This window comes from Hydra viridissima, unplaced genomic scaffold (assembly GCF_058129835.1).
Source record: "Hydra viridissima isolate aposymbiotic clone 2 unplaced genomic scaffold, HvirCarnegie_v1 scaffold_15, whole genome shotgun sequence".
NCBI lineage: Eukaryota > Metazoa > Cnidaria > Hydrozoa > Anthoathecata > Hydridae > Hydra > Hydra viridissima.
The window spans coordinates 2860992-2870403 of NW_028324314.1; the positions used below are offsets into that span (position 1 = coordinate 2860992).

A 9412-nucleotide genomic window follows, 5' to 3' on the forward strand; every position below is an offset into this window, starting at 1 on the left:
TGCAAAAGTTTAGAAACAGTATAATAACCCGCAATAATATCAGGTTTTTGTAAACAAAAACCTTATAAAAGGTTAAATTTTTTCTGAAATTTTTTATTTGAATTAACTTGAGATATTTCAAAAGCAATGAAGTATAACTAATTGAGAAATTATTTGTGAAGTTTTATAATTTAATTACGTAGTGATATTTTAAAAGCATGGGAAAGGCTAAGGAAGTTTCAGATGAAATGAAAAACTGATTATAAAAGCTGTGGGGAAAAAAATCATTTACAAAAGGATTTCTGAACTTTACAATGTTTCTTAACCAGGAATATGTCATATTATGAAAAGGTTTCGTCAGCGCAAAAATATTGAAAGCAAGCCTCGCTCTGCAAGACCTAAAGTTACAACTGAAAAGGCTGATAGATTATTAGTAAGGATTTGCAAGAATAATCCTCACATGACTGCTGTCGAACTTAATTCTATTATGCATCAGTTTCATGGCACAAACTGTAGTGTTGATACAACTAAACGTCGATTACAACAAAATAATCTGTATGGTTGCCGTCCAGTTAAGAAACCTGTTATATCTGCCAGAAATTTAAGAACCAGAATAAAATTTGCGAGAGATCATCTCAGTTGGACAGTTAATGATTGGTCAAAAGTCCTTTTCTCCGATGAATCAAAGTTTATGCTATTCAGTAGTGACGGAATTAGATGTCAGACGTCCAATACGAGACAGATTTAATCCAAAATATCAATTACCTACTGTTAAACATGGAGGAGGAAGTGTTATGGTTTGGGGGGTGTTTTAGTCGTGACAACCTGGGTCCCATTCATCGCATAGAAGGTATTATAGACCAGAGAGTTTATTTAGACATAATGAAGAACATTATGTTGCCCCATGCAAAGGACAAAATGAATCGCAATTGGATCTTTCAACAAGATAATGACCCAAAGCTTTGTGCCAGATCTGTTAAAGAACATTTTCAATCAAAAAAAGTCAACGTTCTTGAATGTCCTTCACAGAGCCCAGATCTCAATCCCATTGAGCATCTTTCATCTTAGATCTTTGGGAGTACATTGACAGGCAATTATTTAGTAGAAAACCAACCAACAAAGACAATTTATTTGGTTTGATTAAAGAATGTTGGTATAATATTCCTCAGGATGTTCTCATTAATTACGTTGATTCGATGCCTCGTCGCTGTGATGCTAACCAAATACTAACTTTTTTATTGAAACTAATTTATTAAAAAATTGTAAATTTTGAAAGTTTTAGTAAATATTTCAGCTTTATAGAAATAAATAATATCTCAAATTCAGCTGTTTCTAAACTTTTGCACGGAAGTCTTTTCAAAAAGCAATAAAAATTAATTGACCGGTGAGTTTTAAAAATTTTGTGAAATGGATTTTGAATTGTTATAATAAAGAGCACATTCGGTAAAAATTTCAGGTTATTTGAGAAAGTTTGTGAAAAGTTATGAGTTAAAAACTGAAAAAAAGTAGATGTTTCTAAACTTTTGTACGCTACTGTATTTTATCTCATCCCAAAAACTAGACGTGCTACAGAAAAACTAAAAACGGATTTTAAATCAGTGTTAAGATTCTATCTAGTCCACGTAACCAATATAAATCTTTGATAAAAAAAGCTCGCTGATCAGTGTAATTATTTAATATTTGGCCATAACATTTTTAACAGCACATGATGTTTCAAAACAACAAAATATAACTAAAAATATTTAAACGATGCGTAAAAACAGATGTGCTAGCAAAAAGAAATTGCCCGGTTTTCAGCAAACTAGGTTTCCCCGAAAAAGAAATTATGTTACAAACATAGGCGCCGAGCTCACGGGGGCAACAGAAGCAGTACCTCCCCAGGAAATTTATACTAATAATATATTATCACGGATTATTATGAGGGCGAGAGTATCTATTCGCCCCCGAGATAATCCGTGATAATATATTATTAGTATAAATTTCCTGGGGGGGGGGGGGGGAGCACTGCCCCGGTTGTGCCCGTGAACTCGGCGCCTATGATTACAAAACCTTTTTTTTTTCACACCTTCTAACGTAGAATTTGTCAATGAATTAGAAAAACGATATAAGTAACTGAAAATAATTAACGTACGTACATAAGACTTTCTAACAAGTTATTTGTTGCACTGCCTCCATTTTTATGAAGAAGATTTTCTAGATATGGATGATCAGTGGGATGATGAGCCCATTAAGAATTTCTGCAACGTAAACAACGTAATCACTGATAGTAAAATATCGTAACCACTGATAGTGAAGTATCTTAAAAAGTTATGCTAAGGCTTCAGAGGAGGATTCGTCAATGCTAGCAAAAACTAAACCCATTGCAACAATAAGATTGTTACAAGATATTACGAGGATGAAATGTTAATCTTTTATTATGCCATTACAATGGCAAGACGAACAGGAAATATTTACAGTAGTTATTCATCCAATCGATATCTGACATGAATGATCCTTAAAGCCTACTTAACTTAAAGAAGCAAGCTTTACCAAAAGCTTGCCTTTTCTCATCTTTCTGTATCCGTCTTGCTTCCATCTGATAAAGAGCTTTTCATGAATTTCTCTCTTTAAAGTACTATAGTAGGAGTACCCGAAAAAGATAAGTTAGTTGAGGAAAATGTTACAAACTCTCCACTTTGCGTAATATCAATGCTGCGTATTGGTCAACAGGCTATTAGTTGCTGGTCCAAATTAAAATTCTCCAACGAATCTTTAAGTTTCAATATCAATTCAAAACTAGGAAGTTGTGGTTTTAACACCAGAAACGCTCTTTCAAGTAAAATGAACAGAAAAGCATCAGAGGGCACTGTTAAAGGAATATGATATCATAACATTTCATACACAATAGAAGATTTTTATAAAAAAATTTCAGTTGTCAAACGTAACAAGGGATGCCCTTTACCGCACTCCAATAGTTGTATCACTTGCTTCATCTTTGGATGCAGTATTCATACTTTGTTTTATATATATGTTCATAGAGATGCAACATTTAGATCTTCCAAAGGCTTTAAGCTGAAAACAATGAAGCATCATCTTTGAAAAGACTGATCATTTTGATGACAAAAGAATCAGTTATGTTGAAATAAAGTGTGTTCTGTTTGAAAAGGCCGTCGCAATGATAGATGCAAGATAGTTGATGAAAACAAACATAACTATTAAAGAAATTGGCTGTTGAAATACAAAAAACTCTAGAAAAAATTAACAAAAATTCAGGTTAAAGCGAAAGGTATATCAATGTAGCCCCAGAATACATTTTAAAAAAAGGTAAAAGATGTCAGTGAGCTCTTTCATAAAGAATTAGATCTCATGAAAATGTCAAACACACTAAAAAGAGTACAAATTGGCAAGAACTTATTTCCAATACATCCACTGATACACTGAAGCTTAAAATAACGAAACTATAACTCGGAGACGATAAAAAGCATATGTGCTGTGATGCAATTTCAAATTATAAAAAGTAGCAGTTAGAGATAATCCAAAATAGTCTTCCTTATCATATTTCTATAAATAGCAGTAACTGCATTGGGAAGAGGAAAAGAAATATAAGTGATGTAAAAATATATATCTGATTGTCATACACGCATCTTTCTGATGTTTGTCATCAATATTCAATTACCACAAGAGTTAAAATTAATAGAGAAAAAGGAAAACACAGCTACAAACGATAAACTCTCATCTTCCATTGAAACACCTGATCTGCAAATGCGCTGCGACAGCCTAAGCATTTTTTTATTCGGTGTACCCATAACAGTTGAAATTATCATTCGTAAGATTGGTAGGATATATGAAGCTATATACAGAAACCATGATAACATTAACCAAGAACCCACCAAAAAAATCAAAATACTTACTAAATCTGCAGCTCCCTTGCTATTGAATTGAATTGCTTTGGAACTATTAGATGGTAATGGTTTATCAATTCCGTGAATTTGGCTAAAAGAGGTATTTAAAGTGTTAAAAAAACCCTATATGGAGTTTTATGACCTAAATCATGAACCAAGATTCTTTGTATTAACAGTGCTTTGAACTCAAAGCTTTGGCAAGGTAACTTTCCTGAACACCATATTTTGATTAGAGCTTCCTGTAAGTGCTGGGCGCTGCACGAAAGGAGCTTGCTTACAAATGATTCCAGTATTTTTGAAGACTACAAGAATGATGTAATTCTTGCTATTGACACACAAAGGTTAAGCGCTCCTGAGTGTGAAAATAATAATACTTATGGTAACGAAATTGCAGCGTTCGTTCTTGGAACATCAGATGTTGAAATAGAAAATATGAGCGGAAAATTCCCAAATGATGTAAACAATTCTTAGAGATGCTTATGAAAATGAATATGGTTAATTTTTTTCCAAATGTCGCGTTTTTTTCTTTGATCCTTCTGCCAAAGAAAATACATTTCTGGTCAAAAAATTTTGATGAAGTTTATGGGCGAGGTTATTCTAGCAAAAAATAGTATAATGCAGAAGAGATATCGGCACATTCAAGAAATTGTTGACATTTCACTAGAACATGATATTTTTTATTTCCACAACACCTGATAAGATCTGGCTCAATTGCACTGCTAATTCAATCTTATAGCGAAGCTTGCTCAGAATTAAGAGATCATATTTCAGCATAATTGCTCACTAACAAGACGGGAAGTTTACAATTAGAAGAAATTTGAAAACAAAAATAGAGATGGTCTGGAACGGAATCTTAGGAGAAAACTACGTTTTAAGTGTAACTAATAATGAGCAGAATCAAGTCAAATATGAAATTGAAAACAAAACTAGCCTATTGAGATCATATCTAGAACATAGTTTAAACAAAAAACATTAAATCCTATATAACAAAATTAATTCCTGCTTTAAGTCTAACTTTAGATTTAACTTTAACTATTTTCAAAAATATAAGAATTAAAGATAACTTTCTTGAGACAAATTTATTTAAATTTTTCTTTAAAATGAAGTAGAGTTATTTTACAAAAATTGAAATGATTGCAATTACTAAAAAAATTTATGTATAAAATTTTATTTAATAACATATCATTGGCAAGTTCTTTTTACTGACATATAAGTATAAAAAAATAGATTTTAATTTACTTATACACAGAAATTTAAATAAACGCTTATTCCCTTCTACACCTCATTGAGTTTTGAGTTAGTATCAGAAAGCTATTTACGAATTGTCAAAGCTTAATTTTATTTCTATCAACTAAAGTGGTACCAATTTAAATATATTGTTAATTACAATATTGCTTAGAAAAAGGCTGAAAGTCAGGGGCTTGAGGAACTTAAGTAAAACATATCAAAAATCTCTAAGTATTGCTTTTAGGAATTATTGAAATTTTGATTCAAGATAACTGTTCAGATCTTGCGCTATCCTTTACAATACTAGAGGACGCTTAATAATTGAAGATGTCGCTTATTCAAAGGGTTTAAAGAATTATTTATAAATACTTCTGCAGATGGCAAGTTATCATTACAGACATTTGCAATAGTAAGATTATAAAGGGTAACCAGATAATCATAAAAGGTCCTCCCAAAAAAGTAACATTAGCTCAAGTGAACATGGCTTTTGACTGAATGTAATAGTTAAAGACAAACATCAATAAACATGATTTCACTGACATTTACTTAACCATGTTTTTTGGCTAAAATCATTTTGACATTTAAATAATCTAAATTCATCATAGTTTGATGAGAATCTTGTATTCTCTGGAGCAGTAAAGTCAGTTTCCGTTACATAACAACTCCTTGTGATTGATTCTGCTGGTATGCAATATTTGCTATTTGTATTCTTCTCCATACCAAGTTTTTCAAAGCAATCTAAAAGAAAATCAAGTTTCAAAACAAGTCTTTAGATTTAGCACTGTAGATGAACATAGGAGCTGTGTAAGTTAGAGTGCCAAAACTCGCATCTTCAGAAATTCTGTAAATTTCAGAAATATCTCACTTGTCACGTTTTGAAAACTTTGATATTAGTGCATTTTTGTGTCTCAACTTATCAAAGCATTGATTTTAATCAATATTTTAACTTTAATTCTTAGGTGAAAAAAAAAAATTTAAAGATAAAATAATTTCTTAAAGTTGTTCAATTAGCTGTTGATAAAAGGAATTTTTTTATCATTTAATAAAAAGTGCATATTTAGGATTTGTTTTTTGTTGAAACTTTAATGTCTCTCTACATACTTCTTTCTCTTTTTCTTCTGTAAAAGGAAAAGAAAGAAAGAAAGCTGTACATTCCAGAGGGTCCTCAATACATCAAAGGTGTAAGAAGTTTCTCATGAAAGGTATTGATAATCTGAAAGTCTGTTTAATTGTAAAACATTAAACTTAAAGTTAATAAAGATAAATAAATTGTAGTTTTTTTTTCTTTTTATGAGTATAAAGATAAAATTGCTGGTTAGATTAATTACCGTGTTTACAAAATACGTAAAAAGGAATTGTTTGGTGATTATTTACATTCTTTTACAACTTTACAGTGCATTTTTACCGATAAAGTAAAACCACGTTAAAAAATAATTCAAATTGCCTAATCTGTAAAATCAAGTAAAACCTAAGAGAAAAACAAATTTACATTAATAAACAGATACTAAACATTTACTGTTAAAATATTGTTCTTTTTTTTTTTTTGTATACTATTTTAATATTAAGAGTGATCTAATCGTTTGAGCATCAGCATTCAAATGTGATGTGTAGTTAATAACACTGCCAAAAAAGAAAAAAATCTTTTTTTCTGTTGCATGAGATATTTAAACAGACTTTTATTTTTTAACGCTGATTTCAAGTATAAGCTCCATTTTTATTTTTGCAATTGCATTTTTGGTAGCATGCTCATGCTTTGACACGCTTTTGTTAACACGCTTTTGTTAACATGCTTTTGTTAATTTATTTTTACAATGATTACTTAAGTTTTTTAACAAAAACTTCTTCATAAAGATTTTCAATCAATGGTTTAAAAAAAAGGCTAAAGTTCAATTACAATAAAAAATAATTTAGTTTTTAGGAGTATTTTGTTTTTTAGTTTATTTAGTTAAACAAGAAGTTAGATATTTAACAAGAAGCCAACTATAAATCACCTAACATAAAAAATGCGATTAAATTCTCTTTACTTCGAAGTAAACGCTATTTGAAAATACTTATCGCTAAAAGTGAATGATTTCCATGTGAAATCTCCCAATTGAAACAAGCAGAGGCGTTGTACAAGCAGAGGCGTTCGAATAGTTTATCGATTAAAAAGCAGTAAACCAGATTGCTTTTGAAAAATGGAAACATGGCTATATTAATGGAATGGAACACGTTGTTTGCTATTTTGTTTGAGATTAAGAAAGATACTTTGAAAAATGTATTATTGATCAACAGATGAGTGGAGTGTTTGAAAAAGAATTGAAAGGAAAGAGTCTTTAGTAAGTTTACAGAATAGATTGGTCGCAAAATCTTTTAAGAAGAGAGAGTGCCAAGATGTCAGTAATGTGGAGTTCAAAGTGGGCGAATGTGAAAGTGAATTTAAAAAATTTTAAAATTATATGATTTATCAAGTATTGAAACAGAAAAAAAAAAGTTTCACTTCGCTGATGAGAGGGAGGTATTTAAGCAAATACATTACAAATGTTATTGGCTATCTGCAAAGTTTAACTGTACTACCATATGTTTTGGCGATGATTTTGAAAAAAAAGTTTGAAATAGAATGGGTTAGTTTACAGAAAATCTCTAGTGGAAATCTGCGTTTTTATCTAATTGTAAATTTATATATGATAAAGTAATGTTATTCATTATTCCATCGATAAATATTTAATACTTGAAGTTGAGAATGGAATTTCATCAGCTATTCATTGTATACAAACTACTTTGAAATGCTTGAGGCATATAGGTAGCGTTAAGGAAATGTAACTCCAAACGTATCCACGTTTTTTTTTTTTAAAGGTGTAACAACAGCTGCTTGGCAAATTAGATCGGTTCGTCAAACAGCAGCAAAGAAATAAGCATCAGTTTCAGTAGCAAGCGTGTTGCATGAACTGGTTTTGAAGAGGATCACACAAAAGCATTATGTGCATAGCTTGGTACTTCACGAAGTTGTAAATATTATTGCAAAAAATTCAATGAGGGGAGAAAAAATGACCTTTCTTAAAACTTATTTCAATGACCCATTCATCTCTTTTGAAGATAAAAGTTCTCAAGTATTTGAAAATAACGAAGAAGGAACCATCAGTATAGAATTAAATTTGAAGTTAAACGTAACTATTGAGAAAATAAAAACTGAATGGTTAAGTAAGTTTTAATCCAAGAGCAACTAAACACTTGAAGTGAATTTTTGCCAATATTCAATAACAAAAGCTTTTAGAAATGGAGTGGCAGATTTTAATAATATTTTTATTCCGAAATTGGAAAAAAGAATGGAGTATAAAAAAGACCGGGTTGAAAAAGTTCTGGTTGAAAAACTTGCGTCATTGATTGAATCTACAGATTTCATTGAAGCCAAATTTATCACTGAAGAAGAATTAAATTTGAAGGAGCAAATCAAGAAAGATATCAAAAACCATTTCTTTCAATGTACAATTAAGAGCTCGTTTTGCGGAACACCTTGCAATTAAGGTCATGCGGAAGAAAGTATTGATCATTTGAGTAGATACCATCACCGTGAAGACTTTGGTTATTGAATTAAAGTAGATACTATTCTATTTGTAATTGAATTTTATATCGAACTTTTTATTTTGAACCAAAGCTTCAGAAAGTTTGATACGAAACTCAAATGGGTAAATAATAACAATAATAAATTATTTGGACTTGCTATTTGGGCTAGAATATTGATGGAATAGCTAGTAATCACTATTTATATTTGAAACATATCACATATCACATTATGCAAAATCTTAAGAAGTTTTACCCAAAAGCTGTAAATAATGACGTAACAAATTGGAGCGGATATACGAAAACTGCAGCAATAAATGTAATCAACAACTGCTTATACTTACATGGAGCAAGCGTTCGAACTGTGAATAAGCGACATATTGTGTGAATCATTTTGAAATTTATCGCTTTGTGTCTTGTACTATCATGGTTACTTTTTAAAATAGAGAGTTAAATTTCAGTTCTTCAAAGTTCAATCAATATCAGTTTTTTTTTTCTCGTTTTAAAAAAAAATTTGTTCATAAATATTATGTTTAGATTTTTAATTGATTGAGAGTTTCATTAGTTGAAAGGTTTTTAATTTTTTTTTTTTTTTCAACTTTTTGAACTTACTTTATTTTATTTTTATTTCACATTATTTTCTTAGATATTTTTTTTTTTTTTATAAAATTTCTGATGTACTGGTTAAATTTTAAAAAATTATTAAAAAAAAACTTTCGAGGTTTTACAAAAACGTTAAACCTAAGAGAAATATTTTAGCTAACTTAAGTTCATATTATGTTTAA

General features: G+C 30.2%; 2 pseudogenes; both read left to right on the top strand.

The window, feature by feature from the left end:
* The first annotated feature begins 322 nt into the window (after window positions 1-322).
* On the top strand, window positions 323-7319 carry LOC149878189 (interferon-induced very large GTPase 1-like; annotated as a pseudogene).
* A 367-nt stretch (window positions 7320-7686) lies between these two features.
* On the top strand, window positions 7687-9072 carry LOC149878190 (uncharacterized; annotated as a pseudogene).
* The last annotated feature ends 340 nt before the right edge of the window (window positions 9073-9412 follow it).